This window comes from Pongo pygmaeus, chromosome 1 (assembly GCF_028885625.2).
Source record: "Pongo pygmaeus isolate AG05252 chromosome 1, NHGRI_mPonPyg2-v2.0_pri, whole genome shotgun sequence".
In the NCBI taxonomy this organism is placed as follows: Eukaryota; Metazoa; Chordata; class Mammalia; order Primates; family Hominidae; genus Pongo; species Pongo pygmaeus.
In genome coordinates, this window is record NC_072373.2 from 126425807 (window position 1) to 126452062 (window position 26256).

General features: G+C 35.0%; 1 long non-coding RNA gene across 1 annotated transcript in view; it reads left to right on the forward strand.

The window, feature by feature from the left end:
• The window catches only part of LOC129032980 (uncharacterized), a 108814-nt gene that overhangs the window by 45742 nt on the left and 36816 nt on the right, over positions 1 to 26256 (forward strand). The window contains exons 5-6 of the long non-coding RNA XR_010123854.1: positions 11272 to 11320; positions 12101 to 12188. This is a non-coding gene — a long non-coding RNA (uncharacterized LOC129032980). The remainder of the gene's footprint in view (positions 1 to 11271; positions 11321 to 12100; positions 12189 to 26256) is intronic.

Below are 26256 nucleotides of genomic sequence, written 5' to 3' on the forward strand. Positions count from 1 at the left end.
AATTTAATCCTGGTAAGGATCGGTATAATATATCATTCCATTATGCAAATTAGGAAACTGAGGCTGAGAGAAATTAAGCTCCAAGTCACATACTTAGTATGTAGTGAAGCTGTATTTTGAATTCAGGATATCTGGCTCCAGAATCTGTACTCATCACCACTGTACTGTACAGAGAGGCTGTATTGGGTAGTGATTAAAGGATAGGCTCTAAAGCCTGATTGGCTGGATTAAAATTCTACTCTGCCATTAAACGTTGTGTGACCTTAGAGAAGTGACAGAGATTTTCATTCTCACTTCTCTTCAACAAAATGGCACTAAAATTAGTAATAGTATTTTTCTCATTAGAAAGATATAAAGATTACATAAAATAGTATACATATCAAGCATTTAGAACAGTGTCTGGTGATTAGGGTTACCTACATCTTAGTCATCTCTTTGTGTTATGAGTGGCCAAAATAAAAGATTATTTGCCCTGAAGTAAACAACTTGGAGATTATAGAAAAATCAATCAGGAATTTAAAAAATTTTCTACGGCCTACATTTATTTTTACCTGGACACCAAATAGGATGGGTCTTTTCCAGTTGTTCTATTTAATTGAGCAATTAGAATTAAAGATCAGCATTTTCCTTGATGAGTTTTCCTATAACTACATTAACCTTACTCTTTAAATTAGTGTTCAATGGACCTATTTTCACTGAAGGCAGCAAAGTCACAAGTAAAGTCATTGTTATATTCCATCCTTAGGGAACTAGATACGGCTACTTTAAAGTTTGCTTTACATTGCTAACGAGTTTTTTTAAAAAGGGAAGAATGCCAAGGAAGATTAAAAGGACTCTTTGAAAATCACAAGGACAAATTACACAGTTGTAGAGACTATTGCTGAAATGTCTTTAATGTTGGATTCTTGTTCTACCAATTATCTTGTTGAAATAAACTCTTCTTGATAGAAGTAAATTATTTGTCTTAGCTCTAAACATTACCTAGTATATCATAAATGAAAAATTACACAGTGACATAGATCTGAGTTTTAAATCTGGTTCTGTTCATTATTAGTTGTATGATGTTGAACAAATTGTTTAACCTTTTTGTGTTCTGTTTCTCAGTAAGCAATAGATTCATGTCTATTTTATAAGCAATTGTGATAATTAAATGAGTAGGTAATATAAAACATCTAGTACAGACACTCAAAAATAGTTGTTCATTCTACTCTTCTCTCACTTTCTTATGCCCATTTTCTGTCCCAGCCTTTTCCAAGAAATAGGGCCACTGCTAGAATATATGGGACAGCAGGAAAATATTTTTTGGTGGGATTTGCCTTTGAAATAAATAATTTGATTTAAAAATTTGCAAAATTAATGAGTCCCTATAAGGCATGATGATGATGATTTAGAGCAGTGAATAAAGAAGAAGCATATACATTTTTACAGTTGCCAAACAGTGCAAGAGGATTCTTTGTAGTGTTTAGACACTATCCTTTCTCATTTAGATCGAGGTACCATTTCTTTTTGTTCTTTATTGTCAAAGTGCAATTCTTGGATAATTTTATATCTCTCATTACAAGAAAAAGGCAGCAACACTTCTTACTGACAATGACATGGCTGTTTGGAATCTATTAATATTAAAACAATGCAGGTCTTTTCACCTCTGCAATTCTTATGCCACTTATTTAATGCTGGTCAGTCATTTCTTATGGTTCCATGTCATCCGTCATGCTGCTGTGATTACTGGCTTACAATGCCTTTCTCAAAGTATTTCACTGGTAATGATACTCATGCAAGTCTTAGAGCAAGCAGAAAATGTAATGATAACTTATGTAATGTAATTATAATTTCATAAATTATCATTACTTTTCTGCTATTAGTAAACTTACTACTAGGAATTGAATAGTATAAACTTAGAACAACTGATTTTCAACGATGTCTTCTCTTGAACTCGTAGGCAATAATGACTGCACTCCTAAGAGATAATCTCTTTCAATACAGACTGCACCCCTGCCTACATATACTGCCAACAGTGGGGATAAAAGATAAGGGGCCTGTTGGCAGTGCAAGAAGAGTTTTCTCATTGGCTGTTCTTCACCTGGCAAGTCTTAAAATGTACCCAGAAGATCATGACATTACTACACAGATTAAAGACAATAGAGAACATTAATTGGAAGAGACCATTAGCATCATAGAGCTATCATTTCAAAAGCCTTCTAATGGGCACCACTAGAAAATAACTTAACATGTAATGTGGAGTCTGCAGAAAGGTGGGATGACCACTCTGTGTGCCAGTGGCAGAGGTTCACAGAGTAAAGAATGTTGACTGCTACTCCCATATCCCTTCTGTATTGTTGATTAAAGTTGATGCTATGGTTAAAATATGTACAAAGGATAACCCATGCACAGAGCCATACATAGAGTTCAAGGCCAAGGTTTGATGATAAACCAATGGCAGCCAATAGCATTGATCTTGGCTTATGTTCAACATGAATGAGTCATCGAAAATTATCATATGAGTATGATTCTAGGGCCAATCTCACAATACACCATTACAGAAATACTACTTCGGCCAGCAGGAGTGAGCCATTTGCTAAACCATGTCCCAGGAACCAGGGCTCAAGCACAGTTAGTATACCTGAAAATCTCAGACTACTCAACACCATTTGGTCAAGACCACACACAGAATGGAGGTTTGGAGAACACTCAAAAGGGGAAAAACAGAGACTGTGGTCCACATGGGCTCTGGTCTGGACTTAGCATGCCTGGATGGCCCTGGATGGTTTCAAGAACCATAAGGGAACTTGGGAAATATTAAGGATGTTAGTCCAAAGTGTGGAAACTTTCAGGTGTGGGGCTTGAAGTAAGGGTTTTATTTGTCCTCTTCTAAGGGTGATTCTCTGCAGGAGTTATAGTCTCTCTGAGATTCTTGAGTAACATAGCAAGGATCATTCTGTTGGTTACTTTGACTTCCAGAGTCTTATATAAATTTATTGACATAAGCCATTCCCCACGACATCATCAAAATAGTTAGAATATCTCAAGCCAAGTTGAAGTAAGTAAATGTTTTCAAAAGTTTAAAATCCTATCTATATTCTAGCATCTTTCACAGCCTTCCTTCAAGTTCAACCTCTTTCCATTAACCATTATAGGGTTAATGTTATCAGGAGCTTCAAATGAGTGGGCCTACAAATGGATCCTTTGCCCTGTATTCACAGGTATTTTTCTTCAGAGATTTCATCAAGTGATCTTTTTTTTCTTTTAATAGATTTTTGGCATTTTGTGCCTTACATCTCATAATCCCGTTAACACAGATGCTTTCTTGGCTCTTGACAAACATCTTGGCACCAAGGATTCAGCTCTTCATGTTTGGCAAACATAAATATTACATATCAAGCCTTATTTCATTCATAATATGACACTGCTAACAACTCCAACAGAGTTAAAGAGTTCACAAATTAGCTGGTAATACAGTATATTGAAGAGTAAAAATGCAACAATGAAAAGGAGAAATCAGCTCAAAATATTTTTAATTACTCACCTCTACTTTAATTAAGTTGCTTATACTACAGTTCATCAAATTCTGTCTCACTCTCCTCACCTTTGAACCCAACTCAACAATGTAAGCTAGTTTTTAAAAATTACTTTTTAAATTCCTGTCAGTTTTTCAGTGATTTCGTTTTGCACTCCTTTTTCTTAACGCTGTCTCTAGGGATTACAATGTGCATCCTTAATTTGACATAGTCTGTTTCAAGTTAATATAATACTGTGCTGCTTCACATGAAGTGTAATAACCTTACAACAGTAACATTCCATTTGCACACCATTCTTTTGAGTATTGTCGTCATATACTTTAAATCTATGTATGTAATAAACACCACAATAGAGTGTTCTTATTTCTACTTTAAAATACTGTTTTGAAGCAAATATATATATTTTTTCTTTTAATGTTTACCCACCAATTTAGCACTTCTGGTGCTTTTCATTTATTCTTGTATGGATTTCTACGTAGTGTCATTCTCATAAACCTCAAAAACTCCCGTTATCATTCTTGTAAAATAGATCTGTTGGTGACTTATTTTCTCAGCTTTTGTTTATTTGAAAATGTTAACATTAAGCCTTCATTTACATGAGATATTATCACTTAATATAGACTTCTGAGTTCTTTTTTCTATTAGCACCTCAAAGATGTTTCATTGTCTTCCAGATTTTCTCCTAAAAAGTCAGCAATAATTCTTACTGTTCTTTCCCTGTATATTTGTTTGTAGGTGCTTTTGGAATATTTGTTTTTTCTCTGTTTTTCAGAGGTTTGACTACAAGAGTTGTACTGTGGATCTGTTTGTATTTATTATTCTTTGGATTCCTTGGACTTCTTGAATATTAACTTGATTTTTACATCAAATTTGGGAAACTCTTTGATGATGGTTTTCTGAAATATGTTTTTTGCTGTATCTATCCTGTCCTCTAAAATTCTTGGTAAACTGCTTGATACTTGTTCACATGGCACAAAGGCCCTGGTTATTAATTTGTAATCTCCTTTCTCTATTCAATCTTCAGATTGAATAATTTATTTTGATATATATTTACCCCAGTAACTCTTCATTCTGTGATATCTTATTTGTTATTAAATCAAAACAGTATTTTTTTCATTTCAGATATAGTACTTTTCAGCTTTAGAAAATCCATTTGTTTATTTTCTATTCCCATCCTCCAACCTGCTCACTCACTAAGTCAGTTTTTCAGTTATTCCTCTTCATACTTCTTTTTCTTAATGCCTTCTCTAGAGATTACAATATGCATCCATAATCTCCAACCTGCTCACTCACTATGACCACGTATTTCATTAAATCTTTGAACAGAGCTCCTGTAAGCCCTTGTCTGCTAATTCCAACATCTGGGTTTTCTTTGGGTTTGTTTTTATTGGCTGCTTTTTACATTCTTCATGTGGATTACCCTCCTTGTTTCTTTCAGGTATAGTAATTTATAATTTTAGTAGACACTGTGGAGTGGTTCAGTACATAAAAGAAAGTCTAGATTAAGTGGTCTTCCTTTACAGGATGTTGAAATATGTTCTGGAAAACTGTTAAATCACTGGTGAATTTTATGTATGTTTCAGGCATGGTTTTATTTATTTTTCTTTATAGTATAGCTCTTTCTGTAATGGGGCATCAGTACTCATGAGATGTAGCCTTGCAGAACTCAAGTAATTGACCAAAATTCTCAGTGAAGTGTCTCCACTGTACCTGTATTATAACTCCAGTTTGTTGCAGCACTCTGGCATCATCATTCAGTTTTCAGACCTGTAGGAGGCAATCTCTGCTTGGCTATGTAGGGCCTCACATTTTGCTTCTACCATTTAGCTCCTGACCAAAAAACAGCAGGTAATCCTCATGAATTCTTATGAGCTTCCTATCTATTAGGCTGTCCCCTTTCTGGTAACCTGGCCCACAGTTCTAGCTGTTTCATTGCCCAGGATTCTGATCTCTCTTCCTTCTTAACTGCTGAATAAATGAGTTCCACTTTATTGTACAGTGTTCGGAATGGGTATTGCACAATTTATATTATAAAAAATTAAAGAAGAATTTTCAGAAAACTGAGGTTAAAACCCGCCAAAAGTCACTATTTCTTGTCCAGTTTCTAGTTCTGAGCAAGTGTTCATACGTGGAACCCAATGAATGAAAACACTATAGCCATTATGCAGTAAAGATTCTTCAGGGTTTTTTTTTCCCCCAAGAGACCTACAGCTATTTCTTAGGGTATCATTACACTGAAGAAAGGGGACTATTCAAACGTTTTGAAGATGGTTTGATTCTTTGTCTGAACTGACATTGGTACCCAGGTATCCAAAGCATTATCATGATTCTCTGTTAGAGTTGGGGTTTATGGTGGCCCATAAATAGAATCTTGGTCCAGGTCCATTTCACAGTGGGTTAACTGATTTGATGGACCCACTGAGTGGTCATTTCTCTAGTTGCTGACATAAATTTTAAATGGAGACACTTAGTAGTTGTTAGAGCTCTATCTTGATTCCTAGTGTATAGATAAAAGCTAAAATATTAGGGGAGATCAAATGCAAGTCTTACTGCTTTTCTACCCATGAGGCATCAGCCAGAGCTATTTTCCAAGTCCTTAGAGAATGTTTAATCACCAAGAAAGGATTCTGCATATTGCTGTATCAAAACATGGAAGACTATTCACAGCAAAATAGGTGTGGTAGTAGACACTTGCATATAGGGTCTACACAATGCTTCATCCAAAAGCTACCAGTCTAATAAAAGCGATGCAACAGAATTTTGAAGCTGGGGCTCCAGGTTGGAGATAAATTCTGCCAAGATGGATAGCCATTCTCCAGAACACAGTATAAATAAATGCTAAATGAATTATAGTAGTTGATACTTTGTTATCTATGGCTACAATATATATTCTTAAAATATGAGTGAAAAAATGTGATGGATAAAATAATGAGTAAAAGTAGGAGTGGCTTGATTTATCATCACTCTCAGCTACGCACTTGAACTTGTACATTCTATTCCCACAGCTTTGGCTCTTTGGCTTTAGACATTCCAGTTGCCAGAGTGGGAATTCTTCTATCAGAGGTCAAAATAAAAGACTCAATAAATTCTGTTATGGTACTACACAATGACTTCTGGTTCTCTGTACCAAGAAACTTTCAGGAAAAAAAAAAGTGTCACCATTGTCTGTAGTAATAGGGCTAAAGCTTTTCCATTAATATTTCTCTTTTACTTTCCTTAAAAAATGATCAGCTAGAATATTAGAGGAGATATTACCAGATATGGTAAACTTATTATACATATAGAGTGGATTTGAGGGGATTTAAGTGGACTGTAGTAAATAATGCCGTATTAGACTGCCCAGATTCCCCCTTCAGTACCAAGATTCTTAGTACAGAGATGCCAGCAGTGTTAGTTTCTGATAGCTCAGTCTTTCTCTCCAAATTTCCCTTAGAACAAGGAATCTGCCTTACTATGTCTGCAGGGGCAGCCTTCATCCAACGACTGATTTGTGTCCAGCAAGAAAGTCACTGCCCCGGCTGGTGCAGTGGCTCATGCCTATAATCCCAACACTTTGGGAGGCTGACACGGGTGGATGGATTGAACACAGGAGTTCGAGACCAGCCTGGGCAACATGGCAAACCACGTCTCCACAAATAATTTTAAAAATTAGCCAGGCATTGTGGCATGTGCCTAGAGTCTCAGCTACTTGGGGGACTTTGGCAGGAGGATAACTTGAGCCCAGGAAGTTGAGGCTACAGTGAGCTGTATTCAAACCACTGCACTCAAGCCTGGGCTACAGAGAGAGACCCTGTCTAAACAAACAAACAAAAAAGTTACAGCTCCCTTTGCCTAAATTCCGTACAACTTTGAAGTGACATCGTTGTTTCAGAGCTTTTTGTTTGATGGACTGAAGCCTTTTGTTACTTTATAATAATTCAACTTCTTCCACTGCCCAATATTATTTTATTTAGCCATTCACAGGTGTGGTCACACAGTGAACTCTCCTAATAATCTTTCTAGATGTTAATTCCTCTTTCAGTCTTGTTTTTTGGGGAATCTAGCCTAACATTTGTTGATTGTATTACTGTTTAGTGTTTTAAAGTTATAAAAAGAGAAGTAGGAATGTAGCAACTCAATTACTACGTGAAAAGCACTTTTGTTTTTCATCCTTGCCAATATAGTTAGATTAATATTTTTTCAGTCTGGTATGTGGTATCTCAATTTTGCTTTTATTTGCATTTCTCTGATTGCTTGTAATTTCAAGCATAATTTTACATTTTTTTCTTTTTTAGTTTACCTGTTGATGTGTTTTTGAGATCTTTGCCCACATAGTGGATTTTTTGATTTTTTTTGCAAAAAATATGTTTACACTAATACTCTTCAACTTACAATGTGATTACATACGGATAAACCCATTGTAAATTTAAAATATCATGTTAAAAATGCATTTAATACACTTAACTTACCAAATATTATTGCTTAGCACAGCCTACCTTAAACGTGCTAGGAATACTTAGCCTACAGTTGAGCAAAATCATTGAATGCAAAGCTAATTTTATAAATAAGGTGTTGAATATCTCCTGTAATTTTTTGAATACTGTACTGAAATTGAAAAGTATAACAGTCGTATGGGTATTTCAAATAGTTTCTGTTGAATGAGTATCACTTTCACACCACCATAAAGTTGAAATGTAAGTAGAACCATCACTAGTTGGGGGAACATCTGTGGTTGTTACATATTCTGCAAATAAACACTTCATCAAATTTATGCAACAAGTATATTTTTCTACCTATGGCTTGACTTTTCACTGTCTTTATGTTGACTATTTGTAAATAAAAGCTTTTTTATTCTTTTAGTGTGTTTGAATTCATCAACAATTTCTATATATTCAGTGAATTTTTTTTCTTTTTGAGACTGAATCTCACTCTGTAGCTCAAGCTGGAGTGCAGTGGCATGATCTCGGCTCACTGCAACCTCTGCCTCCAGGGCTCAAGCGATTCTTGTGCCTCAGACTCCCGAGTAGCTGGCACTACAGGTACACTGCACCAGACCTGGTCTGGAATATATATATATTTTTTGCCTTAAGGCTTTTTTTTGTAGTTACTATAGCAATATGCATATTACTTTAGTTAATATTTGTCTGATTTTTTTTCCATATTAGCTTTCAGTCTTCCAGTGTTTCTTGCTTATTTTGGTCATATTCAGTATAATTAATAAACTAGGTATTTTAGCTCTACTTTCCCATTTTTTTCTAATATTGGTGATATGGTTTGGCTATGTCCCCACCCAAATCTCATCTTAAACTGTAATCCCGTTAATCCCCATGCGTCAAGGGAAGGACCTGGTATGAAGTGATTGAATCATGGGGGCGGTTTTCTCCGTGCTGTTCAGGTAATAATGAGTGAGTTCTCACGAGATCTGATGGTTTTGTAAATGGCAGTTTCCCCTGGGCTTTCCTCTTTCTTTCCTGCTGCCTTGTGAAGAAGGTCCTTCTTTCCCCTTTGCCTTCTGCCATGATTGTAAGTTTCCTGAGCCCTCTCCAGCCATGTGGATCTGTGAGTTAATTAAACCTCTTTCCTTTACAAATTATCCAGTCTCGGGTATGTCTTTATAACAGTGTGAAAATGAGCTAATGCAATGGGAAAGAAAGAGAGAAAGATACAAAGGAAAGAAAGAAAGAGAGAGAGAGAAAGGAGAGAAGGAGAGAAAGAAGGAAAGAAGGAAAGAAAAAAGAAAAGAAAAGAAAGAAAGAAAAAGAAAAGAAAAAGAGTCATGGGAAGGAAGGAAGGAAAAAAGGAAAAGAGGGAGGAAGGAAAGAAGAAAGAAAGAGAAAAAAAGAAATAAGGAATAAATTTCTAGAGGTAAAACAGAACTTTTGTGACAATTAAATGGAAATGTTTTCAAGACTACTACCTAACAGATAAACATGAGGTGATATCATTAATGCATCAATGACTTTTAATGCAGCCTAACCCTAACTTAGGCTAAAAATAGAAGACAATACTTATGGACAACAGTACTCATGGAAGTCAGTATCTCCCTGGCCAAGGATCAGTTGTATCACATGAAGTTATTGATGAAATTTCTGCAGTATAAACACACTCAAAACAATCAGGTTGTGAAAATTTGTGGGAATAATTTAATATCAAAGCTCTAATTTTACTAGATGTTATAGAACTTTGTTGCATTAAAAGTAATGGCAAAAACCACAATCACTTTTGCACTGACCTAATAGTTTCCCATCTCAGAAATGGCTTGTAAAAACAGTACACCCCGCATAAGCAAGTACTGTTTTCTTCTGAACCTGGATAGAGGTAGAATTTCCGTCCCATGTTTTATAATCTGCACCACATGAAATAGAAGGCCCACAGAGGTTTGAGACCATTACCAGAGTGATAGGAAAGTAATGCTTAATTTATCTCTAGTCTCATACAACTACTTTCCTACAGCTGCACTTGACTTCCCCTTTACATGTCTATGTCATTAACTTTGTCCTACAGGATAAGAAGACTTCCCCCAATAAGTACCTGGATGTGCAAAGACCGATGTAGAAAGGAAATGACATATTCCCAGGAGCACAATAACTGACACTAACTGTGGCCAAAATCAACAAATGAGAGATACAGATTTATAGTTATGTGTTTTTATGATGGTACTCTTCCAGCCATTTTTGGAATTTTGTCATTCAATTAATAGTTCGATTCTACAACATTCCAGAACAGATCATCAGCATTATAGATGTCAATATTTTTGTTAATATGAAATCTATAGTACATAAAAGTTTTATCAACTTCATCAGTTAGCTTTTGCTTCATAACATACTACACCACAAGTTAACAGCTTTAAATTTCTATGTATTTTGTTTATGATTCCAGGCTAGCCTCCACTGGGCAGTTCTTCTGGTCTGGGCTAGACTTGGCTAATCTTGACAAACCTTTCACAAGTGTCTGTGATCTTTTTGTATACTGGCTGGGGCTGGCTCCTTTATGATGGTTTTATGAGGAAAACAGGAATGATAAGCTTCTGACATTGTTTCGACCTTTCACTACACTAGTCAGAGATCATTCATGTGATGGTGTCAGAATTTCAGGAGCAAGAGAAGACATTGCAAAGCTTCTTGAAGTCCATTCTCGGAACTTACTGAATAGTACTTCTGGCATGTTCTTCTAGCCAAAGTAAACCACTAGCCATGCTTGAATTAAAGAGATAGAGAAACCACTTCACTTTTTTATAGAAAGAATTGCAAAAAACTGTGGCCATTTGTGGAATTTACCACATCAAGTAACCTGTGCAAAGAATTCAAATCAGATATTTATCTCTGACGCCGAAACTTTAACAAAAAGGAAAAAGTTTACTCAAACTTTAAATGTTTAAACCACAAATTTAATAATCCCTTACAGCTGGAAACAAATTATTGGACTTGACATAACTTATCCTGAATTTTTGATATTCATAATTCTTTCAGTCTTTGTCAGAGGAAATAGAACATAAAAATATCAATATAGGAAATTATAATATTTCTTATTAGTACTCATAAATAGCATGGAAAGTAGGACATTGGTTGAAATAAAGTTTTGGATTACTTATGGATTCTATATATCCATCTTATCACTATCATTAATGTAAAAATTTATGTTATTTATAAACTGAAATTGATAAAAAATTTGATAATTTTAGTAATGTTGGATTAAAAATGAAAATTTTATGGAAACCTTTGAGTGCTTAACCTAAGTAGAATTTTTCTTTTCTTTTTTTTTTTTTTTTTTGAGACAGAATCTCACTGTATCGCTCAGGCTGGAGTGCAGTGGCCACAAAGTGGGAGGTGAGTGGTGGGTGAGTGGGTAAAACTTCATCTGTTTGTACAGTCACTCCCCATAGCTCACATTACCACTTGAGGTCCACTTTCTGTGGGATCTCAGCTCACTGCAACCTCCGCTTCCTGGGTTCAAGCAATTCTCCTGCCTCAGTCTCCTGAGTAGCTGGGATTACAGGTGTGTGACACCACGGCCAGCTAATTTTTATATTTGTAGTAGGGATGGGGGTTTCACCATGTTGGCCAGGCTGGTCTCGAACTCCTGACCTCAAGTGATCCTACCCACCTTGGCCTCCCAAAGTGCTGGTATTACAGGCATAAGCCACCACACCTGGCCTAACCTAAGTAGAATTTTTTATAAATTAAAAAATAAATGGAAATTTTGAAGTGTTAGAACTAAACATAGATTAATCCTTTAGGTTTTTTCAAAACTATAAATTTAATTTACATTGGAGTAATTAAAGGCTGTTCACACCTGTAGCTTCATCATCCTGTATTTCTAATTCTTCAAGCACTACATTAAAGGCTTAAAAAATAAAGTTCTAAAAAATAACATTCTCCAGAAAAATGTGTTTACCGATATAGCATAATAAATAGTGTACGTTTTATGGAATATTGCATGTTATTAAAAAATACATAATTAAATTATTCATAATTTTGTCAACATTGAAAAAATCAAGCATACATTAATTTGTATACCTATTAAAAAAATTATATTTTTAAATTGTATGAGTATAAGTATTATACAGCAAGCAATTGTAATTCATTATTTTCTACTATTTATTGCAGTTGAAGAATGAAGTAAAATGAAGAAGGGTATTCAAAGATGTCTAATTCCAAATGTGGGTTTAAAGGAATTCACCTAAGAACACATGGGGTAAGGCTCTAAAAATTTAGATGGAGAAAAATAATGTCTAGTTCAGAATAAAACACAAGGAAAAGATGAACATTATAGAGTTTTTAGAGACTGAAGAAACATATTGATATGAAAACAGCCTTGGACCCACTGAAGGTTACAAAACTAGTGAGTTGTGGATTGGAAGTCAAATTTCATAGCCTTAAGCCCATTGTTTTTTCTTTAATATGATATTCTAGAAAGAGTTGGATAAATAAGCTTCCATGTCTTTGTATCACATTTTAGAAGGTCTACCTCATTTATCTATTTTATTGTTATTCTGAAGCTTGTCAAAGTTTTGATGATTTTTAGAAATTATTTCTAATGATAAATGTCAAAAAACTGAGAACAACATGAACCCCTTTTTTCATGAATAGCTATGTACCTGTTGCCTCATAATAAAAAAGGTGAGTCAGTCTCATTTTCTATTTCTCCCACATACATGCACACAAATACACACACACACACACACACACACACACACAGACAACATACATCCTGAAAATGTTAAAGATGCTTTTTCTTTTCTCATCTCTATTGGGGCCAATAGCTACCCAACCCATATATCTTGAGTTAATTTTAGAACTTTTTTCACCACTTGATTTTCACATCACAAAATCTAATTGATTCTACATCCCTACCAACTCTTAAAATAAAGCTTTATGAACAGCTATTGGCTTTTATCAGGCCTTGTAAGTGACCTCCCAGGCTGCATTTGCCCTCTACCTAGGACCATCTCCCTAATCCACCTTTATAATCTGGGTCTCACATTCTACATTCTCCCAGAGTATTCTAAGCTGCAGTCAGACTGTACCATTTGCTCTTCTTCCGATGAACCATGCTCTCTCATGCCCACATGCATTTGCTCATTCCATGTCCTATGCCTGAAATACCCTTCTCCACTTCCACTGCTTGATAAAAACTCAGCAGTGTTTTTTTTTTTAAGACTTAACTCAGATATGGTTTCTTATGTTCCAAAAATGGTTCCATTAGCACAGGGGTCCCCAACCCCCAAGCCACAGACCAGTAGCAGTCTGTGGCCTGTTAGGAACTGGGCCACACAGCAGGAAGTGAGTGAGTGGTGGGTGAGTGAGTAAAACTTCATCTGTATATACAGCCGCTCCCGATAGCTCACATTACCATTTGAGGTCCGCTTTCTGTCAGATCAGTGATGGCATTAGATTCTCATAAGAGTGTGAACCCTATTGTAAACTGTGCAGGCTGGGCATGGTGGCTTGCACCTGTAATCCCAGCACTTTGGAAGGCCAGGGCAGATGGAACACTTGAGGCCAGGAGTTGGAGACCAGGCTGGTCAACATGGCAAAACCCCATCTCTACTAAAAATAAAAAAATTTGCCAGTCTGGTGATGTGAACCTGTAGTCCCAGCTACTCGGGAGACTGAGGCAGGAGAATGGCTTGAACTTGGGAGGCAGAAGTTGCAGTGAGCTGAGATTGCACCACTGTACTCCAGCCTGGGCAACAGAGTGAGACTCTGTCTGAAAAAAAAAAGAAAGTGAACTGTGCATGCAAGGGATCTAGGTTGCCCACTCCTTATGAGAATCTAATGCCTGATGATCTGATGATCTGTCACTGTCTTCTATCACCCCCAGATGGGACCATCTAGTTGCAAGAAAAGAAGCTCAGGAATCCCACTGATTCTATATTATAGTAAGTTGTATAATTATTTCATTACATATTACAATATAATAATAATAGAAATAAAGTACACAATAAATGTAATGTGCTTGAATCATCCCAAAACCATCCCCCTACACTTGGTTCATGGAAAAATGGTCTTCCACTAAACTGGTCCCTGGTGTCAAAAAAGGTTGGGACCACTGCTTTAGCAGCAGTAACAATATCTCCTTATACAGAATGATGTTCTTATAAGACAGTTGGGTCAAATCAAACTTTATGAAAAGCTCTGAATATTTCCATAGCTACAAGAAACAAATATCCCTTGCAAGGTATGGATATAGAAAAATAAAACTGGTTACAGTAAGTAAGTTGTACTTCATTACATTGTGAATAAAATCTATTTTAGACTTTTTTTTTCTTTCTTCTAATTTTTTATTTCCATAGGTTATTGGGGAACAGGTGGTGTTTGGTTATATGTGTAGTTTCTTTAGTGGTAATTTGTGAGATTTTGGTGGACACAATACCTGAGCAGTATACACTGAACCCAATTTGTAGTCTTTTATCCCTCACCTGCTTTCCACCCTTTTCCCCTGAGCCCCCAAAGTCCATTGTGTCATTCTTATGCTTTTGTACCCTCATAGCTTAGCTCTCACTTATGAGTGAGAACATACGATGTTTTCCATTCCTGAGTTACTTCACTTAAAATAATAGTCTCCAATCTCATCCAGGTTGCTGTGAATGCCATTAATTCATTCCTTTTTATGGCTGAGTATTATTTCATCATATATATATATGTACTAGTTTCTTTATCTACTTGTTGATTGATGGGCATTTGGGTTGGTTCCACATTTTTGCAATTGCAAATTGTGATGCTATAAACATGCGTGTGCAAGTATCTTTTTCAGATAACGACTTACTGTCCTCTGGGTAGATATCCAGTAGTGGGAATGCTGGATCAAATGGTAGTTCTACTTTTAGTTCTTTAAGGACTCTCCACACTGCTATCCATAGTGGCTGTACTTCCTACCAGCAGTATAGAAGTGTTCCCTGTCCACTGCATCACGCCATCATCTATTATTTTTTGAATTTTGATTATGGCTTTTCTTGCAGGATTAAGGTGGTATCGCCTTGTGGTTTTGATTTGCATTTCCCTGATCATTAGTGATGCTGAGCATTTTTTCATATGTTTGCTGGTTTCTCTTCAAATCATATAAATCTTTCACCTTTTACTATTTTAGACTTTTTCTATCCCATTCTATTTCATTCAAGTGTATTGGATCATACTGATGACAGACAAATCTCAGTGTGGTCAAACTACTGAATACCAATCAATATCTCTGCTTTTAAGAAACTTTTGCACCATACAAGACTAAGTGTATTTATTCTACGTGCTGCAACTCCAAATAACTTTGAAAAATTATGTACCACACATATTCTAAGTTGACTTCTAAACTTTTTATTATAAGCTGAAAGTTCAATAAGTTGCAAAAGTACGTAATTGCCATTGTGTATTATAAACACTTCATTTTTTAAAAAATCCACTTTTACTTTAATAACATGAAAAATGCCTTGGCAATTTAATGCCTACTGTACTAGGTTGTCTAGAGTCCCTTGAAAATCCTTGTTCAGAACCATTTTGTTGTGGCAACTCTACGAAACTAATACAGATTTTGGTACTGACAGTAGGGTATAGAGTAGGCTGCTGTAACAAACAGCTAAAAAAGTGGAGGTGGCTTTGGAATTGAGTACTGGGTACAGCCTAGAAGACTTTTGAAATGAATGATGGAAAAATCCTAGATTGTCTTGAAAAGACTATTGATAAAAATATGGATGTTAAAAAAGATTTCGGTGAGGGCTCAGCTGGAAATAAAGAACATGTTATTAGACACAGGAAGAAAGGCAGTCTGTGGTATAAAGTAGCAGAAAACTTGGCTGAATTATATTCTGTCAGTGGGTGGAAAGTTAACTCGTAAGTTATGAACTTGAATACTTAGCTGAAGAGATTTCCGTGAAAGTATGGAAAGTGTGTCCTGGTTTCTTTTTGCTGCTTATAGTAAAATATGAGAGGAAAGAGATAAATTGAGGAAGGAACAATTAAGCAAAAGGAGCCAGAATAATAATTGCTAATTTAATATTCTATAAAAAATATTTTTATTTTATCAAACTCCTTAAATATTTTTGAATTATTTTTTAAATATATGAAAAATAACATTAATTTAATTAGCACAATCTTCATTGTCTAACAAATCAGCCAAATTCTGCCTACTCTTTGTTTGTAAGTCTACCTTTATTTAAAAAATAAATTAAATGTGTTACTATGTGTATTTCAATCATCCCATGTCAGAATTGGTCAGATTGGTAAATAGATGGATTAGGTATGCAATCTGCCATGAGATTTTGAAATAAAGTGAAGCTACCTTTAATATTTTCCTACAGATACTCTTTTTGCTTTGTTCTCATGGAACTTATTCTAAGGAATTAGGCATTTTTGGTGAGAGTTTGGGAGATAGAAAAAGTGACATCATTAAACAAAATTTTATCATTTCTGCAATGTATCTGAATGCACTCTACAAAATATCTGAATTCAGAACATCTTTTCATCATCTAAACTACCTTATATCTACTGCTAAATTGAGCCTTATCAGATTATTTATATATTTATATATCTGCTCTCTCCCTCCAAACCCTTTTTTATAACAGGTTCTTATATTCAGAATACAGATCTTCATGACATTCAGGCAAGAAGATCCAGGAAGTACTTCTCTAATCTTAAGTTTGTAATATTTATACATGTGATGCACACAGGGATGCTTAATATATTATTTCGGGAAATTTCCTTTATGCTTAAAATATTGCATAATTTTTAAAATTTTAATATTGGTAAAAAACATACAGAAATGTACCATCTTAACCATTTTTAAGTGCACAGTTCAGAGGTGCTAAGTATATTCTCACTGTGGTGCAACAGATCTCCAGAACATCATGACTTTGCATAATTGGAACTCTATATCCATTAACTACTCCCCACTTCCCTTTCCCTGTAGCTGCTGGCAACCACCATTCTACTTTCTTTATCTATAAATTGGATTACTTTAGATACTTCATATAACTGGAATCATATATTATTTGTGTTTTTGTAACTAGCTTATTTCACTTAGTATAATGTCCTCAAGGTTATTCCATGTGTTACATACATTCCATGTATGTAACAGGATTTCCTTCCTTTATATAGCTGAATAATATCTCATTGTGTGTGTGTGTGTATAAATATCACATTTTTTATTTACTTATCTATCAATGGATATTTGGATTGCTTCCACCTCTTGGCTATTGTGAATAGTACTTCTATAAAACACACAATATGCAAATACATCTTTGATATTTTGCATTTAATTCTTTTAGACATGTGCCCAGAAGTAGGATTGCTGGATCATGTGGTAATTCTATTTTTAATTTTTTGAGGAATCTCCGCACTATTTTCTATAGCCACAGCACAATTTTACATTCCCACCAGAATGCACAAGAGTTCCAATTTCTCTACATGCTTGCCAACACTTGTTTTTTTTTTATTTTCTTTGTTAGTTTTAATAGTAGCCATTCTAATGGGTGTGAGGTGATTATGCATAATTTTAAAATAAAATATAGTAAATATCATTTTCAGTATTCTATTGAAAAATGCACTACAGAGTTAATAACATAATTAGTGAAATGTATGTGGCATGCATAAAAATAGGATTCCATTTTTAATGGCAAGATTAGAAGCAGAACATTTTTAAAGACATGAGACAGAATGAGTACTTCCAAGATTTTTCAAAATTCTGACTCATTACTGTTGTGTGAATTTTAGTAGAATCAGTTTCTTTAACACATATAAAGCACTTACTCTGTGCCAAGCACTATTCCAAGTGCTTTTCAAATATTAAGCATCCACTCATACTAATTTTTCTATGATATAGATATTTTTATGCTCATTTTACACAAGAGGAAATTGAGGCTTAGAGGGAGTCTTAGCAAGTAAATGGGAGAGCAAAAATTCATTTAATATTGACTAAAATTAACTTCAGAAAGCCAAAGATATTTCAATCATATCTTGTTATTTTCAAGAGATTCTGCCTCATTTTACTGGGAAATACTTGTATTTCTTAATCATATTCTCATATTGTCAAGTTCGTCCTTCTGAGAGTAGGCCTATCAAGGTAGAAAAGCAGACATTGAGGGTTGGAGTTCTGCTAGCCTAATGGCACAAATAGAATAGAGTCAAGAAATGTAAGGTATTAACAAGAGAGTGCCATGGCTAGGAAAAATATAGAGATTTCAGGGAACATGATGGCCCAGTGAAGTCAAAAATACAGGAAATAGATGAAAGAACAAGAGTTTGGAGTCAGAACAATGTGATGTATGAATTTATAGTTTTCAGGTGTTCATTAGAACATCCGGTTTAACTAGAGAAAAATAACATTAAAACTAGAAAGCTTAGTTATTTAATTGATTATTTTCTTAGCTGACTTGAGTAAAAGAAAGTTTTAGAATAAAAGTCCAAAATATAATTTAATTACATGTAGCAATATTGAAATATTTCTCAGTTTATTTGTATAAACTTATCAAATTTAGTATTTCAAACTGGGATACTTTAACTTGTGTGGACTTATCGAAGTACATTGTCATTTAAAAACCATGCATTAGTAACATATTAAGAAAACAATAGTGTACAATGTAGTCTTATAAATGCAAATGTTCCACAATTACTCATTTGTAGTATTGTTTTAAAAGTAATTCCTTGGTGAATAAGAAAAAACATACTGTCAAAGTTCCGAGGTAAGATAGATTCATATTTTTATGTCAACTTTACATATTCACATACTTTTAAGAAAAAGAATCTATAACATAATGTTGTCTTCTTAATTTTACATTATAAAAAGATTAACATTACATACACTTTAGGGTTTTCTGCTTCTAAGCTATTTCTTCAAAATTTATTAATTCTCTTTGACTAAATCAGCTAAGACCTTGTCAAGTATTAGTTTGTTTTGAAATTATACTCCACAAATGTATATAAGACCATTACATTCTTTTCTTGAGCTTAAAAATTTAAAATATACTCTGGCACTGAGGGTCTAAGATATTTTAAATTTAGTAGTACAATTATACCACTGTTCACTGAATAAATCTTGAGTCTAGAGCAGCTACCTAGGGATTCTATGCTATTGTTATGATTGACCTGTAGAGGTCACTATTAACAGACAAATGAAAAGCTTTTTGCAATTACAGGTTAATATAGCTAAATTTTAATTTCTGTCTGCTCCAAATTAGTAGAAAGATTATAACACTACCTGGCACTAAGACATCATAAAAATGTAACACAACTTTAAAATTATATTTTTAGATAGTTAAATGATTAAAGTAGGTATTACTACCTGAATAAATTAACCAAATCATATGATTTCCTAAACTTCCAATCTCCATAGTTCCTTAAGCAAATTGACAAAAGACAGACCCTACTGAATTGAGTTCTAATACTTTTCTATTTAATTATCTTCTCTAGTATTTAATATAAGAATCTATGACAAGCAAAGGGAAACCAGACCTTGTTTGAATTCTCTGAACATGAGATGTATCCTAGGAAGTGTGAATTTTACCCATTTAAAAAAAAAAAAAAACTGAGCAGAAAACACTAATAAAAAGTGATATAAAGTAATCAACTTATAGCCTTTTCAGTTAGATGGCAACCAGGTGGATATAGGTAGGGAAAGAGAGGAAGACTGTTCAATAGAAAAACCACCCTTACCATGAATGCCAGTAAAACACCCTCAGAATGAAGGGAATCTGTCATTTTGTGTAAATTCTCTTCTGCTTCCATAAACACAGCCGTAATCAATTAAAGACCAACTTGTGAAGGAGCCATTGTTTGCAGTTCCATTCAGACATTGCTGAGTTGTCTTTTAGACTGCCCGTGCGGAAACACTGGTAAGGTGATGAGAAAGTTCAAAGCACCTAACTTTTCAATGTGGATTTTGTTCCTTAGACTTTATTTCATCTTTTTATTCATTAAAAAAATTGGAGTGTTGATTTTTGCTTCTGGGAAATGAAGGGGGCTTAAGAACATAGCAATGCTTGAAAATACTCTAAAGATACAATTCCCTGTGACTTTCAGAGAGCAATGTCTTATACATGAGTTCAAGAGGAATCAGTGTTAAAAATGCTTGTTAAGAAAATAAGCATATTACTTCATCAAAATTCTCTTGGTAGAAAGTGAGAGTGTTTTCTTTGACATCAACAAATCACTTTTTAAATTTTCCGTGATTGCCATTTTATTCTTGTTCTCAACCTGTCTCCTATGCTCCTAATTTGAGAGAGGCCCTGTTATTGGCACTGAAGTTGTCAACGTCCAATCTTGATTGCTGGATTTGGGAGACTGGTGGAACTTTACTGAAGCGGCAGATGTAATACTACATTCAAACAATTTGGCATAAATGATTTTTAAAATTAACATAATAATGATGAATCAACATTAAATGTTTAATGCTATTGATATGTATGAAACTAGGAGTAACCAAACTCTTTCTCTCTCTCTCAGACATAGGGAATAAAAGTTACTTAGTAATAAAAGTAAACTCTTAGATGCTTTTCTAGGCAGAAATGGTCCAAATTTCTTCCCTGCCTGCCTAAAGAATAATCTGGAGTAGGCCTGGATGAAGTCCCATTCAACCATAGTTAGCTGGATATTCAAGCCAAATATAAAAGTTTATAAATAGGAAATTAAAGAATAAAGTGATTCAACAAGAATATGTTTTTTTTTTTTTTTCCTAAGACTTCTTCACTTTTCTAGATCAAATAAAGAGAACAATTCTCTTTGGAACTACAATTTAATAAAAATGCTGTGTCTTGTCCCCATTATGTGTGCACATAAGCCTCTCTCTCTTCTCCTTGAGTGACATGTCTGGGGAGGTTATAAGGAAAAGCCTTAGTGCCCAGACCAGCCACTGTACAGATGACTCAGGACACCTTCACTAAATCCATTCATTACCCTGGCCCTAGTGGGAGTTACAAGCAAAGCCTGCCAATTAGATGTTGGTAATGTGGACTCTGCTTTAGGGAATTGGGTAAGACTGCCAGAATTCATTCCTGAACTTTAGCAGCCACAAAAGAGTATTTTTCTGTCATCTGAAACTGATTCAAAACGAGGTCCCAAAAGGACAAGCTTCCTTTTGTGCACCATCTATCCTCAAGTCCAACGACTACTAATGTCACAACATCAGGTTTTGCACAGGATCACAGGAAACATCTGATGAAGGAGAAGAGAAGAAAAAAAGTCATCGTTTGAGTTGATTAACCTCTGTTTTACTCTATTTTCTAATTTTTGACTATTCTCTTTGGAAAATTATTCTTTGGTAGTTCACCACAAATTAATGGTGTTTTATTCTTAAATGGGAGATTAAATGTGTGACATATCAGAATCATAAAAAAAGCTTTCCAGAATCTTTAGATGTTAAATTTAGTAATAATCTCATTTCATATTCAGGGCTGCTTGTCCTTGCCTTGAAAAAATATTTCCAAAGTCCTATTCTGAAGATGTATTGGCATCACTATTTCTTTCTCTGTTAATAAACTCACATTAAGTGGAAATGCTTTGCTTTCAAGTTCATTGACATTATCATTGTTTTATTTTTATTTTTTATTTTTTGCTTTTTATTTTTACATGTTAGTCAGTTTGAATGCTCGGGTGATGATTTGAAATTGTTGAGGGGCAAAGGTAGATTTTCTTAATAAGGATTCTGTGAGCTTAAATATCTTATTAGTATAATGAACAAATCTTGGAGAATTTCCAAGTCATTTTGTAGAAAATGTGAGAGAACTCTAAACAGTAAGAACTTTAGATAGTAAAACTGCTAGTCAGTCCATGTAAACTCAAACAAGAAAGATTTGACCCTGTATCAAGGTGATTTTTTCTTTTTTTCTTCCTAAAGCAATGTATTCTTTTGGCTTCTAGTCCTAATTTTACTTTAGAAATTATTTTTAATGTGCTTCAGACAGGGGCCTTCTGTCCAGGTCTTGAATACAAGTACTGTATCTTTGTTTTGTATTCTTGTACAAATATATTTTATTGGGAACCTATTTCAAAATGCTTGTTAAATATATGAGCTTATTCACATAAATGCACTCTAGTGCTGTAAATGTAGGGGCAGAAGGTGGAACAGAGGAACCTATGTGTCCTGCATCATGGCAGCAGCTCACTGTTTGGGGAGAGAGGTTTTTCTTCATCAGCTCACTGCTTGTGCACACGCCGCACTTCATACATACTTACTTCTCTTTGCTGTGACATGCAAGCACAGATATGCACACACACACACAAACACACGCGCGCACACACACACACGCGCTCACACACACACACTCATTTATAATTTAATGGAAAAAACATATTAGTCATAAAGCTCAGGAGTTGAAAGTAAGCAAGTAAGGCCAGGATAGTAACTGTTCAGAACTTGAATGAATTGCCACAGTTTTCACCAAGTAACTGGCTGGCCCTTCTCAGGCAGGCTCCAAATTCCTGTTGAAATGAAGACTTTCTTTCCTGGACTAGGACTGGCATTCCTGGGAAACAATGGCCCTTTTCAAATAGGCTCTGAAATTTCACAGGTGAAGGGAGAGGGGCAGTCATTTGATCCCACCCACAAGAAGCCTGTTAGTATTTTAAAAAGTGAAGACAGAGCCTATCATGGAAATACAGGCAAAGCTGGCTAGTGGCTAAGAGCTGCAATCTAGACCCACAGTTCTGCAGATCCCTGTGAAATATGAATCAATTTCAATGTTCTGTCTTCGACTCACATTGCAACTCTTTTTTCTAGATTTTCTAAAGAGCAGAATACAGAACCACTAAAATTGAGTTTTACTTCATATTACATGTTCTAGAAGAGCAATACAGAAGTTTAATTTAATTAGGGCATGATATTAGAATCTATAAAATAAACATCTAATGTATATGTGTGTGAATGTATACATATATAAATATATATAATAATTTTGAAAGAGATGCAAGATTAAAATACCAAATAGATATACAAAACTCACGCATATATAATAAATATAATATACAACCTAATATGATAATTTTACCTTGCATCTCTTCTAATATATTTGAGTTTGGTCTAATTATATTTTAATTCAGTAATTTAAAGATTTAAAATACTAAGATAATTTAAGGAATTCTTTATAAAAACATAGACTATATCCAATTTGAAAGAATTTGAGCATATTGAATATTGTAATTACAATTAATCTCAGGTGTATTTCATAGCTTAAACTTTTGAGAATAAATTCACAGCTATTTTTGAAACTTTTATTTGATCAGGTCTCTCTGTGATTAAGGTACACTGTGGGTTTTGGTACTCTGTTTCATGTATGAAAAAAACAAAGAATGTTCCAATTGTGATATTTATCATTAATAAAATAGACAAAGCTTATTAGACACACCTTCCTGCAAGTGACTATATCATTCCTTTTTTAGTCTTTCCAACGATCCTGATAATTGTTCCAAGAATGTTGTTGCACCCAGTATTTAGCTTAGTCCTAACTTGAAGACTGATTTTAGATGTGTATTACTGAAGACTCAGAAAACATTTATTTTTTCCTTAAAGGCAAATACAAATCTATTTATGAAACTATTATTGAATTATATAGGCCTTCTCTAAGAAACACAATTACCTAATCTTTTTGTGGCAGTATAACATTTTGATACATTTTTCCTCTTTTGGTTACTACATGGTATTCTTTACCCTACCCCCAGTATCCACTAGTACTAACCCCAGTTCTAGCAGGAAGGAAGCAGGGTTTTCTGAGCTTATGTCTTAGAAAAGAAATGAAACATTAGCCAGGCGTGGTGGTGCACACCTGTAATCCCAGCTGCTCAAGAGGCTGAGCCAGGAGAATTGCTTGAACCCAGGAGCCGGAGGTGGCAGTGAGCCAAGATCGCACCACTGCACTCCAGCCTGGGCAACAGAGGGAGACTCTATTTAAAAAAAAAAAAAAGTAAAAAAGAAAAGAGATGAAACAGTAAAACAACAATAAAATTAAAGTATAGCCTTTAAAGTATCAAAAGCAAAGATGTAAATGTAAATAATTGGAAACACACACATATACACAATAAATGATAGAAGGAAAAAGTCACTTTCTAATACTTAAACTTATTATCAATCAAAGCCAGTTTTTTCAAATCCACCAAGAAAAATTTCCTGGGTTGGAGAGAGGACAAGAAACAGAAGAAGGATATTTAGATGTCGATATATTATTTGAAAAGGGCTCTTAAATACTTTGTTTTCCCAATGCCTGGGTTGTGTTTGATGATTGACAATACAACAAATACATAAGCTTGAAGTTCTAGAATTAAGACAACTAGTTTCCCTAGTGGAGCTTACAGACTTGTCAAGCTTTATACTGTCCTTCTCTTCCCCTATCTCCAGCCATGTCCCCTCCCCATGTATGCAGAACAAAAGAGTAGAGATGGGTGAGGTCTGAGATATAGGCCTAAGATGGCTTCTCAGAATCTCTTGTCCCATTAATAAAGCCTACAGAGCAGCAAAATGTTTTCCCGGTGAGCTGAGGGTAGCATGGACATGGCACAGAGAACAAACAGACTGGCGGAGAAATTATTTTAAAGAGGAGGATGATGCAGCTGAAATCTGCACGGGTCAATGACAGGGACCAGGAGAAAATATGTACGATACGTTGGAAGTTAGTGTGAAGTGATTGCAGAGAACCATATATAACCTGCTAATTGTGTGATAATACCCTCTTATACACATCATGTATTGCTCAAAAATGGGGTTTCATTCTGGGATACGCATAATTTGGCAGTTTCATCATTGTGCAAACATCATATAGTGTATTTACACAAACCTAGATGGTATAGCCTACTATTGACCTATGCTATATAGGTATAACCTATTGATCCTAGGCTACAAAACTGCACAACATGTTACTGTACTGAATACTTGGGCAACTGTAACACAGTGGTAAGTATTAGTGTATCTAAACACATCTAAATATAGAAAAGGTACAGTAAGATTACAATATTATAATATTATAGGACTACATATATGTGTTCATTGCTGACTGAAGCATTGTTACAAGGTGCATGACTTACTTGTTATGAGGTGCATGACTTACTTGCAGTGTTTGTAAGGAAGACTAGTAACTGAAATGATTGAGATTACTCTAAATTGACCAAGTTTCTTTCTACTGCCCAGCAAAATGGGATCATATAATATAAATTAAGTATATTTATAATAAAATACAGTTAGTAATTTTTCACACTTAAGTTTTAGAAACTGAAAGTCATACCTTCTATACTTATTACAAAGAATAAAATTCAAAAGAAAATATCTGGCCAGGCACAGTGGCTCAAGCCTGTAATCCTAGCACTTTGGGAGGCCGAGGCGGGTGGATTGCCTGAGCTCAGGAGTTCGAGACCAGCCTGGGCAACACAGTGAGACACCATTTCTACTAAAATACACACACAGAAATAAAATTAGCCTAGCATGGTGATGTGCACCTGTAGTGCCAGCTACTCAGGAGGCTGAGGCAGCAGAATTGTTTGAAACCAGGGGGCAGAGGTTGCAGTGAGCCCAGATTGTGCCACTGCACTCCAGCCTGGGTGACAGAGCAAGACTCTGTCTCCAAAAAATAAATAAATAAATACATACATACATACATACATACATACATACATACAAAAAGAAAAGAAAATATCTAAGTCTCCTGCCAGTTAATCTAACAAAGCTAGTTTTATTGAATCATTTATCTCTGCTTTCCTCCAACCTCATTTGAACTCACATTGAGACTTCTAGACATTTAATGGTACCCCAAAGCCTTGGCAGTTTACAGTTTGCTGCAAGCTACTATCTGGATTCTTCTTGCTCTTGTTGCTTCAGTGGGCACATATCAGAGTTAGTTGTAAATGTGCGCGATGCAGTCACTTAAATCTTTAACTGTAACCAGGGCATTTTCTATTTATACCTAAATTCTAGCAATTCTCGCCAGTGATGCTGTCAAAGCCAACATCCTTCATTCTGAGCCTACATGAACCAATGAAAAAAAATAGAAAATAAGAGAAAAAGAAATGGATATTCTAAGTACTTTGCGAAGATCTCTTATTATTATACTGTCTCTTAAAGTAGACCCGAATTTCAGACCTTATCAGTCTGAAAGCAGCAACAATACTCCTGGCTCTACGACAAGCAGATAGTCAGCCCTTTTCTCCTATTCTCACCCTTTAAATAGACTAGGCAAGTGTCTGACTCCAAGTTTCAAGACACTCCAATATCAGGAAACACATGTAAAGCTCCTAGGTGGTCTCATTGAAACCTCCTTTTCGGGGCTGAATTGGAAGCATCCAGCCAGGAGATTGAAATGCCG